We start from the raw sequence: 17,474 nt of genomic DNA, 5'->3' as shown, positions 1-17,474 counted from the left end.
TTGTTTCAACGTGTGATTTCTATAGGAGCTTACTATCGAGGATTACTCCAAGATATTTAATTTCCTTGGAAAGCTGGATTGTGACTCCTTTTAGCTTTGGCAGAACGAGTCCATCAAGCTTCCCCTTTCTGGTAAAGAGGACAATACCAATCTTGGCTGGATTTGCCGATAGCCCATTCGCACAGCACCAAGTGTCAATCCGATCCAGAGTTTTCTGCACTTTCCTGCAGATGTTCATAAGCGAAGGGCCTGTTACCAAACAAGCAACATCGTCCGCATATGCTTGTGCGTAGACTCCCGAATCGTTTAAGGTGGTGAGTAGAGGATCAATTACCATGCACCAGAGCAATGGAGACAGCACACCGCCTTGGGGGCAGCCTCTATTAACCCCAGATGACACCAGCAGATCTTCCTCTGCTCGCACCGAAACGATTCTTTGGGCCAGCATCGAACGAATCCAATTTACTAGCACCCGGTCTACGCCGTGCCTACTAGCAGAGTTACACATACTATCAAAAGTGGCATTATCAAACGCCCCCTCTATGTCTAAAAAGATGCCTATAGCGTAGTCCCTCCTGTCGATGGCCAGCTCTACCCTAGCAACAAGGTTTTGCAGTGCCGACTCGCAGGATTCTTGTCTTTGCTTTAGTTCACAGTATTATAGCCGTTTTGCGCTGATAATAAAAAGATTTCGAATACCCGTATACGAGGAAACTTCTTTACAATTTGTTCATTTGTTCAGAACTCGAGTATGCTCTTTTATATAGAGTCCGATCTATAATTTCATGTAATAGAACTGAAACGGTGCAACATAAGTTCACTAGATTTGCCCTCCAAACGGTAACATTTGAAGAGCCACTTCCCTCTTATAGTTCACGCTTAGTTCAAAGACACTTGACAGCAGAAGAATAATCCAGTATCTTATGAATTTTTAAGATGTAATCTCTGGTTCCATTGACTGCTCTGAACTTCTTGGACTGATTAGTTTTAATATACCCAGCAAAGCTCTTCGTTTTCAAAAAATTAATTTTATGTGCTCTCAGCTTTACCTTTCCCATGGCACTTATAATCAGAGCACTTTTGGAGTATAAAAAACTCAAAAAATTAAGTTTTGATTTTGCGTCTTCAATATCTGTATTTTTAAAACGGCCATTGACGCTCTGTGCTTTTAGTTTGCATTTCCGTTTTATGGGAGATTTTATTACTTGACTTTGCGTTGTTTAGGTTCTTCAGTTTTAAGTAAAATTGTCAAGGCAATTAAATCATATACCATCCATGTTTTGTGTGCTTGTGTGCGTGATCAACACAATCTTATAAACTGAGAACATATATGATTGAGAATTTCCGCTATGCAAAAAGTTTATAAAATGTTGCGATACATATTTCTTTGGGATATTAAGATTTTCAAGTTGTTTGGTTTAAGTCGGAGATCACTGCTTCGTCGGTATTTCCAAGTTGATGAATGCAAATGAGATATTGCCCTCCAAGAGTTCTTTGAATTGGATGCAGAAAAGATTTGAATATATGGGCAATTCCAAAAGGCGTCTTTCTTCGCATTCGCATTCTGAATGCCATGACTTCCTTTCATTTGCTGTATCTATCCGGTTGCTATTTTTTTCTTTCTTTTATACGCTGTTGTAGAAGGAATTTTGCGGAAATGTCAACATTGAATGATTTAATTTACATGCGCTTTCATTGCTGTGCCATCCCTATTGCCAACGGGCTCAAGTATTCGACAATCCACTAAAACCATCGTCATCGCCATCACTACTTCCTTCACAATTACCATCGCAAGCGACAACAAGTAGAACAATGTCAGCAACATAAGTCAGCAACAAGTCGACGACGCTGACGACAACCAAACAATGAAATGTTGTTGTTTTTTTTTGCTGCTTTTTACCGCTTCATATTTCGTGTGCGGTGGCGGCGGCGTTTTTTCTTATAAATTTTGGTCTGGTACTTTGTAGTTCTTGTTGGTTTGGCTGCTGTTAGAGTGAGCTTCGTTAGAAACAATTACATCGCAAGCGCAGATTACATACAATCGCAAGCAACAATCACAACAAAAGCAACAAGCATTTGAAGGAAAGCAGCATACATCAACGACAACAATAACAACAACAAAACCAAAATAACAAAAGTATCAACAGTACATAGCAATTGCGCACATCGTTTTCAACTATGCTGCCAATGTTGTTGTTGTGCTGTAACATGCTGAAATGTTACTTTTTTAGGCTTTGCACAAATGTTTAATTTTTCTCAGTTATCTTTTTTGCAGTTCGGATTTTTGTCATGATTGCCGACCCTTGTTCTATTTATGCAGTTACAAGCGTCTGTCATAATCCACCCACACCCAAGTCAAGTCCTGAGAGAGATTTCTTGTTGATAGTGAAAGGTGGATGAATTGAGGCACGCAAGGTATCGGAAGAAGGGGTAAATTCAATGTTGGATTAGTGTTAGTGCTATTTGATGCGAGTAAGGTCGCAAAAAGAAATACAATAGAAGTGGAGCGAAAGAGAGCAGAGGGGCGATTGGGGTCTTCGTTTTTAGTAGGAAGAACAACAATTAAAATACCAGTGAAATAAAGTTTGTCATAAGCTCCAACCCACAATCCATTGCTCTGTCGTCAATGTAAATCTACAAATTGCATTTACAAGTACAAAATATTCAAAGGGCCCGGCCAAACTTTATAACTGCGAACGAACTTTGCCTTCGGAGTCCGACAAGTGATATCTTATAACAGCTGTTTGCTTTTACACCATTCAAATTGTGAAGCAGGCCACCTTCAAAATTGCATGCTTTAGCTGAACTTACAAAAGCGAAACATACTTAAAATTGTCAACTAGGAGGTAACGAGCTAAGGTGCGCATAATCTGATGAATATTAACGCATGTGCTGATTATATTATTAAATATATATGCATATATATCATATAATATATATAATTGCCGCGTACTTCCTTTTTGGGTGTTTCGCCGAGCTCCTCCTCCTATTTGTGATGTACGTCTTCACGTTGTTCTACAAATAGAGGGACCTATAGTTTCAAGCCGATTCCGAACGGAAGATATTTTTTATGAGGAGCTTTTTTATTGCAGAAATACACTCGGAGGTTTGCCATTGCCTGCCGACGGGCGACCGCTATTAGAAAATAGTTCATTTTGGCCTTTCACCGAGATTTGAACCTACGTTCTCTCTGAATTCCGAGTGATAGTCACGCACCAACCAGCATTTATAGATTATAGTAAATTTCTAAGGTGGCACAAAATCAATCATCTTGTATTAGTAGTGACTTGAAATCAAATTTTACTCATAGTTTGGTAGGAAGCAGCTTAGTTTCGGTTGATTATTTTTTATTTTTGTGTTTTTTTACTACCTTATTTTTCTTCGTAATTCACGCACTAACTGCTTACGCGTATTTGGCCGAGTTTAACAAAGCGCGACAGTCGTTTCTTTCAGCCAAAATAAATCAAAAACAAAAAAAAACACAAAAAAAAATATTTTACTCTAAGCGACGGAAAATATAGACATCGGACTTAATCTGTCACTCCTTCAATGGAATATACAAGATTTTAAGTACTGCAAATCTGGCATGATCTTCCTTATAAAAAGTACACCTGACGTATAAAATCATGTGGTATCCAGCAATAACTTTCTTCATCAATCCATTACCGTGCATGGATTGACCGAACTCCACATAACAAATATATATTTATAAGGAAGTAGATGTATATCTCACAACGCAACTGCTAGATAATATTCCAGCCTACAGCTCTGGACATCATCTATTGCTATATGATCTTAACTCACATAATACATTATGGGGATCACAAACCACGAACCGTAACGGGAAAATATGGGAGGAATTCGCAAATAATAGAAACTTAGTGTTCTTAAATGATGGTTCGCCAACACTCCTCTATACCAAAAACACTCTGACAGCTGTAGATGTATCTACGGCTAGTGTAGAACTGCTAGGTATCCTATCCTGGAATTGTTTCCCACAAGGAAGCAATCACTTCCCGATTTTAATATTTAACAACATCACATTAAGAAATTTAATTTTGTAATATAGATGCCAAAGCAAATTGGGAACTTTTTTCCAAAAAAACCGAACAGTTAGGTGACGAATTTGTAGTAACGAAGAACGTTAACCAAGAGGCAGCAAATATAAAGAAAATACACTAAATCACACTATTACAATGGTAATATTGTAATTCACTGGATTGCTAGATATGCTCTATGCCATTGACAACTGAACACATGCGGCAAGTTTGCCTATTAACAAAAGTATCAACCCCAATGGCTTCTGCTCTAGACTGCTGTTTTAGTAAAAGTTCACAGATATTGGGTCGTACCGACAATAAAGTTCTATGTGTTTCGGGTGTGGCAGTTTCGACAAAATAGTTCGTTACATCAAGTACCTCGTTCTATATTAGTAGCTGACTCTCATATCTCAGTCCCAGCCACCCTCATTTACCACTCTTTGTTGGTAGTAAATTAAAATTCATGAAAAATTATAAAACTTTTAATAAGACAGAATTTTGATTCGTGATCAATTTCGACGTTTTTTGGGCGAACGTATCGATGTTTTTTCCTCAATGAGTAAAAGTTTTTGTTCCAAAGTTTTTAGCCTCAAGCACTTCGTACTTACCTGCCATATCTCACTACATATCATAACTCTCAGGTCGGTTGATTTAATATACTAAAGTAATCTCTAATTGAATGATTCTCGATCCACAAGTAGATTATTTCATAAACTTCGAGTGTGACTCATACCTCAATATGATCGATTGAACCAAAATTGTTGAGGCGCAGGACCTGCTGGAAACTTTACAATATTCAAAAGAAATAATCGAATTATCAGTTTAGCGAAATGAGGAAACCTTTATTTGATAGTTTTCCTTGCTAAACCTAATTACCCATGTTCATGAATCAGCCATGACGGTCATAGAAGATCAACTGTCAAGCCCGATTCTGGCAAACTTCCTAATAAATAAAATAAAATTGAAATTAAATTTAAATAAATATATATGTAAATATATTATTATTTATTTGTTATCTATAATTAAAATTACAAAATAACTTTTTAGCACAAGCTAAATATATAAACTATACTTAAGCTTAATATATATATATATATATTTGGCTGGGTCGATTTGTGGGGAGGCAAAAAAATCGCCCATTGCTCTGTGAAAATCATATTCTAGGGATCAAAATAAGAAACTTTGCCGAAGGAACCATACCTCTAAAACGAGTTCTGATGTCCCCCAATTTGGATCGAACTTTTTAGTTTCTTTTCTCATGTAAAGGCCAAAAATGGTGATATTTTGAAATGATTGTATGGGGAACCCCCCAGGGGAGTTCCAGGGGGTGTGCCACTGGCATGGGTGGATCGGCCGTTCAAAGTTAGTGGGGGTCGGTCATACATTTGGACTCGATTGGAGCACTCTAAATGGGTCAAAGTGGGATTTTTCGTTTGACCCAAATTGGGGGACATCAGAATTCGTTTTAGAGGTATGGTTCCTTCGGCAAAGTTTCTTATTTTGATCCCTAGAATACGATTTGCACAGAGCAATCAGCGAGTTTTGTATCGACCCGCCCTAATATATATATATTATATATATATATAAAGACATTACTGTTTCTCGCTTTCCTTACTTTCGGTCATTGACTTTATTTCTACAGCTATACTTTCCGTTCTTCTTATTTCTATTTACTCACCTATACTCTCTCTCTAACTCTCCAATTACTGTTCTTTCGTTTCCGCTATTCCTTTAATCCTAGTTTTAAGCAGTAATATAAGGGTAGGTCTGAATAAAGAATATTACTTTTTGAATTGTTAATCAGACGTGTGCGGTGTTCTAAATTTAAAAACGCAACCAGGCAATATTTATTTAATTTTGTGCTTCCCCCCTAACTAAAGCTTTTTAAAAATAATAGTAATATCTTCACAAATTAGTGAATATTTTTCAATAACGCACGGGCTACATTTTATATATTTTATTATTTATAAATTTGAGAGCCGCCAGAAACACAACCAATTTGAGTTGCGCCGTTGATGAATTTGATCGATTCAAACGCTCATTAAGAAATAATTTTCATTTCATACTACTTTTGTTTATGAGGTAGCTATTTTGTGGGTAGGCACCAGAAGTATAAGTACCCCACATGAGGCCAAAGAACTTTGACATAAAGAAAAATATCCTCGATAGAAAAATATCGATACACCATATATTAGGGACACTCTATAAATGCTAAGGATATAAGAAAAAAATTTTAATTTTTTCTTTCGAAATTGCCTTGCACAAGTATTTTGGGCTGAGGGGTGTACAGAAAACCTCGTTTTTTGTGGGATTACATGTAATGTGTATATAATTATTACATATACAACGACATAATGTTATTACAATTTGCCAATAGATAGTAAAACAGAGAACGCAGTAGAACCTTCGGAGACAGCTCAATAGGAAAGAGGACTTCACGTTGCACAGAGTACATGACTCCGCACTTTAATTGGGAGAGAAGGTTTCGTACTACAATTGAGGGAAGGAATGGCACAAAGTTATAAAGCCTGGTAATAGGACTATACAGACGGATGTTGAGGAAATATTAGAACACCTTCTGTGCGTTTGTCCGGCATTATTAAAACGCATTTAAAATGCCTGGGAGCCCCATTATTTGAGGGTCTGGCGGACGTCCCAAAAGCAGATCTCCAAGCTCTCGCCATATTCGCCAAAAGCCTTGGCATCCTACATGATGGTTACTTTCAGAATTCATAGAGGTCGGTCTCCATTTGGTGTAGCTAGGGGCCAAAAGGTCTATGCGTGGCTTAATGCCAACCAGACTAACCTAACCCAACCCTTGACAATAATGGCCCCGACGGAACTTTGAAATTACGAAGCAGTCTCTCCTTCGTTTTCTTCCGTTTATCATGCAAGACATTTGGGATCTATTACAAGCACTTTTTCTCATTAATCTTCTAAATTGGTACTTTTCTGCAAATCCAATCTGGCATGTTTGTGTCGTGGGGTTAACTTAGGTTGAGGTACTCATATTTTATTTATAATTGGTGTGTATACCGTTTTTGGGGGTTTGGCCGAGCTACTCCTCCTATTTGTGGTGTGCGTCTTGATGTTGTTCCACAAATGGAAGGACCTACAGTTTCAAGACGACTTCGTACGGCAGATATTTTTTATGAGGAGCTATTCGTGGTAGATTATCATTCGGAATGGTGCGTGATTATCATTCGGAATTTACAGAGAGATCGTTGGTTCGAATCTCGGTGAAAGCAAAATTAATAAAAAAAAACATTTTTCTAATAGCGGTCGTCCCTCGGCAGGCAATGGCAAACCTCCGAGTGTATTTCTGCCATGAAAAAGCTCCTCATAAAAATATCTGCCGTTCGGAGTCGGCTTGAAACTGTAGGTCCCTCCATTTGTGGAACAACATCAACACGCACACCACAAATAGGAGGAGGAGCTCGGCCAAGCACCTAACAGAAGTGTACGTGCCAATTATTTATTTATTTATTTATTGGTGGTAGAAATACACATGGAGGTTTGCCGTTGCCTGCCTCATTCTATATACATAAGTATTGTGAATATGCAGAATCTGCCAACCGACTTGGACTGCGGTCCTAGTTTGCCCTCTAATAGTTTTTGATTTCTTAATTTTGGGTCATTGTGCCTATCTGATACTGATGTCGTCAAGGGTATTATGAAGCTGAAGACCACATCGAAAACTGACTCGTATGGCCTCTCGGCTACTTGCTGAAAAATTGCTTGTTTCTTGCTGAGCCTCTTACAACTATATTTAATAAATCGTTGTCCTCCGGTATCTTTATTGATGACTGGAAATTAACATCCGTTACCCTTATATTTAAGAGTGGAAATATAAGTGATGTTAGCAATTACAGGCCAAAGCTATCGTCGATCTCAAGACTGTTTGAAACAAGTGTGAACGATAAGGCCTTTCAAAGGCCTAATATCTACCAACCAACATGGTTTCTTTGCAATCTCACTAATTTGCCTATTTTCAATGATTACTGCATTTCAGTCCTCCAGAATAGATCTCAAGTTGATACAATTTGTACAGATTTCTCATAAGCGTTTGACAAAGTATCGCGCCGAATACTCTGTCCAAGCTTGCGTCAATGGGTATATGTACACTTCGCGGTTTTGTCGTGGGTAAAATCATATTCGTCCAACACGCACTGCGCTTTAGCCGTTGATAATGCGACATCTCGTGCATTTATTGCGTCTTCTGATGCCCTGCAGGGAAGTATTTTAGTACCCCTCCTTCTCATTCTCTTTATTAACGATATTGGTTCATCCTTTTCATTTGCTGAACACTTTCGTATTCGCGGCAATTAACAGTGCTCGTGACTCTGAAAAGTTGCAATTTCGACTTACACAATGCCCAGAACTGGTGTTATTTGAATCGTTTGTCACTAAATATAATCAAGTGCTTTCAGGTAAAGTTTGCTAAATCAACCAATACTTTGCATACTTCGTATAGTATTGCTGGCTCACCTCCGCAATCCGTTGAAGAAATTAAAGACTTGGGTGTTATTTTCGACTGTATGCTGGATTTCACTAGCCACGTTAACCACGTCATAAGACGGTCATATTCGATGCTAGTATTCGTTCGCAGAAATTTTTCTGCATCTACTAACTCACACACCCTCAAAACTTTGTATTGCGCTTTTGTTATATCGATATTAGAGTATGCCGCTGTTGTTTGGAGACCGGACCAAATAGGTCTCTCTAACCGGATTGAGAGAGCTTAGGAAGTTTTTCTTCGTTTTGCACTCCGATCTTTAAACGTTTCTGAATGTTTAGATTTGATATCAAACGATTTATTCTTACCATTATTGGAACTATTGATTGATTGATTCCCTTTGAAGTAAAATTCAATTTAATATTCCTAATTAACTTTGACAGTATGAAACCTTGAATTATTACGGGGTGAATGGTCCGATTTCTAGGGTATGTACAGATATAAATTTGTTTTTCAATTCTTCTGGTGCTGATTTTACATGACCGTACGGCATCTTCGGAGGATGGTTCCATGTGTAGAAGTCCACGCAAGTGGGGAAAGTTACTGATCGCCATTCACTTGGGAGTGGCCAGGACGATTCTTCTACATATGGTTCAAGCAGCTCACAACGTCCGGGATTAGCCCACGTATCCTCTGGTTAGCTTTCGAACACCCGTTCGGGAGTGAGCTAACGTGAGAAGGCGAAGCATCCCAGCATAGCTGGTTGTGCGCTGGGTTTGGGACCCGCCACTTAAAAATCCCCCCCAATGAAAACAGCAACAAAGCCTCGGATGAGAACTTCCAACACTGATGACGACCCCTGCAAACGAAATAAGGAATACGATTTGAGGGCATGCACCTGGAATGTCCGGTCCCTTAATGGGGAAGGTGCCTCTGCCCGGCTGGTTGATGTCCTCGTAAGAGCAAAGGCTGACATCACTGCCATCCAAGAGATGCGATGGACGGGGCAAGGTAAGAAAACCATAGGACCTTGCGACGTCTACTACAGCTGCCATGTAAAGGAGCGCAAATTCGGTGTCGGATTTGTTGTGGGAGAGAGACTTCGTCGCCAAGTACTGTCGTTCACTCCGGTGGACGAGCGTCTTGCAATAGTCCGCATCAAAGCACGTTTTTTTAACATATCGCTAATTTGCGCCCACGCCCCGACGGAAGAGAAGGACGATGCGACCAAAGATTCCTTCTATGAGCGCTTGGAGCGTTCGTATGAGCACTGCCCCCGCCACGACATAAAAATCGTGATTGGCGACTTCAACGCCAGGGTGGGCAAGGAAGGAATTTTTGGTCCCACAGCCGGAAAATTCAGCCTGCACAACGAAACATCCGGTAACGGACAGAGGCTGATCGACTTCGCCGGGGCCCGAAACATGGTAGTCTGCAGCACCAGATTCCAGCATAAAAAGATACACCAAGCTACCTGGCTGTCTCCTGATCGAAAAACGCGAAACCAGATCGATCATGTTGTGATAGATGGAAGACACGCTTCTAGTGTATTAGATGTACGTACGATCCGAGGACCCAACATTGACTCGGATCATTACCTTGTTGCAGCCAAACTGCGCACACGCCTCTGTGCAGCAAAAAACGTACATCTACCTACGCAAAGAATGTTCGACATCGAAAAGCTGCAATCACAACAGACAGCCAGAAGATTCGCCACTCGACTCTCACTCCTGCTCTCAGAGAGCACTTCCCAACAAACCGGCATGCACGAGCAATGGAGCAACATTTCTCGTTCCCTACGTACCGCCGCCGAAGAAGAAATCGGATTCCGGCGAGCCCGAAAAAACAATTGGTACGACGAGGAAAGAAAGGATGCCGCCTATAGAGCTACGCTGCGATCGGGCGCAACGCGAGCCATGTGGGATCGCTACAGAGAGCTGAAAAAGGAAGAGAGACGTATTATCCGACAGAAGAAACGAGAGGCCGAAATACGTGAGTGCGAAGAGCTTGAGATGCTGGCCAACAGGAACAACGGCCGAAAATTCTACCAGAAAGTTCGGCGGCTTACAGAAGGTTTTAAGACCGGGGCGTTTTCCTGTAAGAACAAAGACGGCGATCTGGTGACTGACGTACAGAGCAATCTTAAATTATGGAGGGAACACTTCTCGAACCTGTTAAACAGTGACAGCTGCGCATGTCGTAGAGAATGTGAAGATTCCGATACCCCAATCGATGACGACGGAATTGTAGTTCCGTTACCCGACCATGACGAGGTGAGAATAGCAATATCACGGCTAAAGAACAACAAAGCCGCGGGCGCCGACGGACTGCCGGCTGAGCTATTCAAACATGGCGGCGAGGAGCTGGTAAGGTGCATGCATCAGCTCCTATGCAAAATATGGTCGGATGAAAGCATGCCTGCCGATTGGAATTTAAGTGTGCTCTGCCCAATCCATAAGAAGGGCGATCCTGCAATTTGTGCCAATTACCGCGGGATAAGTCTTCTCAATATCGCCTATAAGGTTCTAGCGAGCGTATTGTGTGAAAGGCTGAAGCCCACCGTCAACCAACTGATTGGACCTTATCAGTGTGGCTTCAGACCTGGAAAGTCTACCATCGACCAAATATTCTCAATACGCCAAATCTTGGAAAAGACCCATGAAAGGAGAATCGACACACACCACCTTTTCGTCGACTTCAAAGCTGCATTCGACAGTACGGAAAGGAGTTACCTGTATGCCGCGATGTCTGAATTTGGTATCCCCGCAAAACTAATACGGCTATGTAAGATGACGTTGCTCAACACCAGCAGCGCCGTCAGAATTGGGAAGGACCTCTCCGAGCCGTTTGATACCAAACGAGGTTTCAGACAGGGTGACTCGCTGTCGTGTGACTTCTTTAACCTGATGTTGGAGAGCATCGTATGAGCCGCAGAACTTAATCGCTCAGGCACAATTTTTTATAAGAGCGTACAATTGTTGGCGTATGCCGATGATATTGACATCATCGGCCTTAACAACCGCGCTGTTAGTTCTGCCTTCTCCAAACTGGATAAAGAGGCAAAGCGAATGGGTTTGGTGGTGAACGAGGACAAAACGAAGTACCTCCTGTCTTCAAACAAACAGTCGGCGCACTCGCGTATCGGCTCCCACGTCACTGTAGACAGTTATAATTTCGAGGTTGTAAAAGACTTCGTTTATTTAGGAACCAGCATTAACACCGATAACAATGTCAGCCTTGAAATCCAACGTATAATCTCTCTTGCCAACAAGTGCTACTTCGGACTAAGTAGGCAACTGAGCAGTAAAGTCCTCTCTCGACGAACAAAACTAACACTCTACAAGACTCTCATCATGCCCGTCCTGACGTATGGCGCAGAAGCTTGGACGATGACAACATCCGATGAAGCGACGCTTGGAGTGTTCGAGAGAAAGATTCTGCGTAAGATTTTTGGACCTTTGCACGTTGGCAACGGCGAATATCGCAGACGATGGAACGATGAGCTGTATGAGCTTTACGACGACATAGACATAGCGCAGCGAATAAAGATCCAGCGGCTACGTTGGCTGGGTCATGTCGTCCGAATGGATACAAACGCTCCGGCTTTGAAAGTATTCGATGCGGTACCAGCTGGTGGTAGTAGAGGAAGAGGAAGGCCTCCTCTGCGTTGGAAAGATCAGGTGGAGAAGGACTTGGCTTCACTTGGTGTGTCCAATTGGCGCCGGTTAGCACGAGAAAGAAACGACTGGCGCGCTTTGTTAAACTCGGCCAAAATCGCGTAAGCGGTTATCGCGCCAATTAAGAAGAAGAAGTACGGCATCTTAGTCAACCATCTCAAATCGTTTTTCCTTAGTAATTACTAAACTATTGTACATAGTCTGTAAAAATGTATCCATTCAAAACACATAAACAAAAAAAAAAAAATAAAAACTAAAAATATTGCAAGTCAGGCCTTTCTTAATTATTTAATATTTATCATTTTTTGTTATTATTACAATTATTTGTTGCAGAAATACACAGTATAACCAATGCTAGCACACTGGCTGCTAGAGCCAAGAAATATTTTTTTCTTACTATTTATTTCTTTTTTTGTGAAATTTTCCAGAGGTTTACTCATCTCAGCTAATAAATGAAAAATAATTAAATCTCTGGAGTTTTAACAATTAAAATCCATGCTGCAGCTCATTTATTCCGTTTTTTGTGTATCTGGTAATCCATTTCCATAGAATTTATTTTCGAATGTACGCTTCCGCAATTCAAGCAATTGCTGCATCGTTGATTGCTAGCAACGAATGTAATGGGTATACAACTTTTGATGCGCCAACATACATACATGTTATATACAAATTCAGCCCTCGTAGGCCCACGCTCCCAAAATCTAAGGCTAAAAATTAAAGGAACAAAATTGAGCAGAAAAAATAGCTTCATTAGAATGAACCGTCAAAAATGCGTCTGCAACAATAAGAAGAGCATCAAACGAATTGCAGCATTAGCAACAACGGATAACTTCAATAACTACAACAAAAATGTGGTCATCATTTACAAGTAAATCACACAGTCGCGAACAGAACATTATACCGATGCATGCATTGCCCAAAGAATAGAGGTGCGTAGGATTAGCTCGGTTGCAGCAAGCAGCATCCAGGAGGTATGGAGGAGCAAGCTTTCTGCTCATAGACGCTCAACTGGGTATGGGGGTGGCAGTGGTAGCTAGGCTCAGCGCCCGCGCGTCTTGTAATTCGCTCATTTAACATTCAACGCTGTCTGTTGACGTTGATTTATATTTGCCAACAACACAAACAATAATGACAACAATACCGACAGCATTACAGTACATTATCAGCATCAGTATTTTTGAAAAGCGCCAAAGGAATTAATGCAACATAAAGGCCAACAACAAGGAGAAATCATTTTACGCTTTAAGATCACGGCGCTGACACCCACGTGGTGTAGTGTGGGCATGCCAAAAACGAAAACAAAACCAACAAATAGAAATTTAAGTTCGGGTAGGACTGAAGTTTTCGAGTACATACCCGGAGCATGTTTTATGAGGCTTTTTGTCATCTGAGCCATAAAGCGAGCTTCAGCAAACGAGCTGATAAACTGCACCTATCTTTACTTTGCGCTTGAGCTCTTTTCGTGCGCTCATCAACTGTCTGACAGAAATTTTCTGGTTTCTAAACTAAAGCTGGAGCTAAAATCCATTACATTGTTGGTTGATGAGTCGAATCTGCAGCGGTATCGACGTGATAGATTAACTTGATTGACCTAAGATTATGTCTGAGTGTATATAATGCGTCTGGGGAACGCAATCATTCAGAGTGAATGTGGCGAATGTTGAAAACGTCGACCACTTCACTTACTTATTAAGCTTTATCTGTACAGACGGCGGTGCAGTAGAAGACGTTCAGTCTAGAATCGCAAAAGAGGCGTGCTTAACAAAGTCTGGAATTCCTCAGCATTTTTAACTCTAACGTCAAATCGGTTCTTTTGTACGGCTGCGAAACATGGTTGATGGCGGACTTGCTCGCGGATTCTGTGCAACTGGTGGCCCAGAACAATATTCAACACAAATTATTGGATCAGGGCAAGCATCTACTTATCCAGTCTGAGATAAAACATAAAAAGTGGAAATGGGTCGGACATACCTTACGAAAGAACCCCGACAGGTGCTAGCATGGAACCCGCAAGGTAGCAGACGGTAAGGTCGGCCTAGGTGCACATGGAAAAGAACGCTTGAAAAGGAGGTAAGTGCTACCGGAAAGTCATTTAAGAAAATTAAAGTCAAAGGACCGTACGAATTGATGATGATGATGATATAATGCATTTAGCATTGTGATTAGATGGGAATATTTGGGAGCCTTTATTGAATAACATTTCTAGATATATTTCATAAAAGTAGTGGGTGACACGCTGGTTTTTTTCACATTAATTCAAAATCATTTAATTTGGAGAAAAAACCTTCCTTTAAGGAATATTTCGGCGATACAAATTGTGCTGACATATTCGGCCTAAAAAATAGGCTAATATGTTCTTGTTCTTGTGAGATTAAAACTAAAACAAAAAAGTTAGTTTTGAGTTGTAGCGCATGGACTTCAAAAATAACAAGGGCTGGAATTTAGAACAATGCCTATTTTGGAATTTCTGGCAAACTATAATGTTTTTTTTAATGAAACTTGGTGGAGATGTTAGTGAGGTGTTAAGGAACACTCTTTATAACTTTAAATTAATCGGGAAATAATAATTTTTTAATTATTTACATTCAAAATGCCCTTGGGAACATCAGTATAATTTGCCACATTACACTCTATATTTTTTAACATTTCACTATAAATCACCAAATATACACTCACACGCGTGTTTGTACCGATTTTTATGCTAATATTCTAATTATATCTATTAAAATTAAATGCAAATTCATTTGCCTATGCAATCACATTCCAATTTTAAGCGCGAACAAGAAGAAGATTGGAATTACAACAGTATGGTGTTGCCGGATACCTGCAAATGAAAACAAAAATTAAGTACTTGAGTTTAGTGTTAATGATGGGAATGGGGGTTATTGTGCCTGCTTACTACATACACGCATATGACGTTTTAATTTTGGGTTCAATGGTTTTAACACGGAAAGGAGTTTTACGCAAAAATACTGTGCATTGCGTAGCCGGAGTTGGACTGATGAGGGTTATTTTTTTGAAGCGCGGCCGAAGGCCGCCCACGCGAAAAGGAGTTCTACACAAAAATACTGTGGATTGCGTAGCCGGAGTTGGACTGATGAGGGTTATATTTTTGAAGTGCGGCCGAAGGCCGCCCACGCGAAAAGGAGTTCTACGCAAAAATACTGTGGATTGCGTAGCCGGAGTTGGACTGATGAGGGTTATTTTTTTGAAGCGCGGCCGAAGGCCGCCCACGCGAAAAGGAGTTCTACGCAAAAATACTGTGTTAATTTAATTTAATTTTAATTACTTTATTATTTTTTGTGATACGCTTAATATCACTGTTTTTAAGTTTAAATGAGTTGTATGTTTTTATTTTCAAATTTATTTCTCAACTTTAAATTACAGCAAAAAATACTGCAGTTTTACAATGAACCTTCCACTGAACATCCCTGCGCGCGAACTTCGTTTTCATTTCAGGTGTATGGCAACACCTACTTTTCGCTAAATTATAGAACTTTAACATTAAATTACTTAAAAACCATAAGCCTCCGGCAGGTTCTGTTTTCAGTTTTAAGATGGGGATACACCCCTCTATCACCCCCTTTTTACCGTTTTTTCCAAAGCGATAGGCATTATACTAAATTCTAGCCATAACAAGTTTGAGAAGAACGCTTTAAAGTGGACTTAAAATAACTGTATTCCTGACATGTATTTAAAAAAAAGAAGATTAAAATGCCAAAAAAATTTATATATCTTACCACATCCCCGTTTTCCTTTGAAATCATTTAATCATAATCGAATATAATAAAAAAAATCATAATAAAAACGTTAAACGGAGGGTAGAAAATACCAACCAGCTAATCTGGTATATCTATATTTTTGTTAGATTCATCTGCCCCTTGGCAGACGGTCATATATTACACCTGTTATTATTCTGAATATTTTAATCTAAGTCGATTTTTATGTCTACATATATCACGGTTCCAAACGACCATTATGTTGAAAAAATTATAGTGCATAGTGTGCATTGGTATACAAATTTGAGGCGCAAAAGAAATTTGGTGATAAATTTTGATATTTACGATCAAGTCACGCATAGTTAAGATTTATTTATGTACGTTTACATCGAGAAGTAGTGTTAGTGGAGCGCTATTCTGTATGTAAATAAATTAGCTTTGATTCGTTGCAATATTTGCCAAATAATTAAAAAATTGGATTGACGCCGTCGACAAAGGCATCTGATTAGAGATTACAGCCAAAATGTAATCAGAACCTATTGATCTGGTTTAAAAAGTTGATAATAAATACTACTGGAAGTAGAACAGGTAGGTGAAATGGTTGAAGTACCACTGCGGCACTCCCCAAGTAGCACTAAAACGCCGTTTTGATACCATTATGAAATGTGCAATAGGCAGATGTCTTCAGAATTGAGGAAAGCTATAAGCCAAAACAAAAAGGACAAATGGGAAGAGCTAAGAAACGATCTAAACAATAACCCATGATAGTTGGACTACAAAATCGTTATGAAAAAGCTAGAAGCCAAATCCCCTGCTGCTGATATGGAAACCGAAGTGGTGAGCAAAATAGTCGACACACTCTTCCCAACATACTGTGCTGAAAGGGAAGAACTCGAGTATGAAGCAACGGAACCTGTCCCATTCACAGAAGAAGAACTAAAAGTTGCTGCAAAAGCAATGAAATGCAATAAAGCGCCTGGACCTGATAGTAGGTAGGGTAGGTAGGTGAAATGGTTGAAGTGCACCTGGCACTCCCCAAGTAGCACTAAAACGCCGTTTTGATACCATTATGAGACCTGCAATAGGCAGATGTCTTCAGCTAGCCAGAGTAGTTGATGTACGTGGGAAGATTGATCGGCCTTAGGTTGGCGCACTGCTCCAAGCTGTCGAAGGAAACACCCAATACCTTAATCGTTTAGCTGCCAAACCCGGACATTTACATAGAAAGTGCTCAACAGTCTCCTTCTCTGAAAGGTCTCCAATGGGGCTAATTGGCAAAACTAGTTTTCCCGTGTGTGCGCCGATCATCCAATAACCAGTAAATACAGCTTCAAGTTTAGAAATTGAATGGCGTGGAGGCCCCAGCACGTTCTGAAACTTGCGTCTATTGAACTGGGGCCACAGGGTTTTCGAAATTGCACATGAAGAAATGGAGCTCCTTCATTTCTGCGCTTTTCTGAAAATAAGTTGTGCAACTTTCAGGAGGATGCCGATGACCAGATCGGAGATCTTTGAGACCAATTCAGTCAACTTCCTGGGAAGCTCATCAGCAACTTCATTTCCCTCTATATTTCTATGCCCT

This window comes from Anastrepha obliqua, chromosome 5 (assembly GCF_027943255.1).
Source record: "Anastrepha obliqua isolate idAnaObli1 chromosome 5, idAnaObli1_1.0, whole genome shotgun sequence".
NCBI lineage: Eukaryota > Metazoa > Arthropoda > Insecta > Diptera > Tephritidae > Anastrepha > Anastrepha obliqua.
This window is presented reverse-complemented; position numbering follows the sequence as displayed.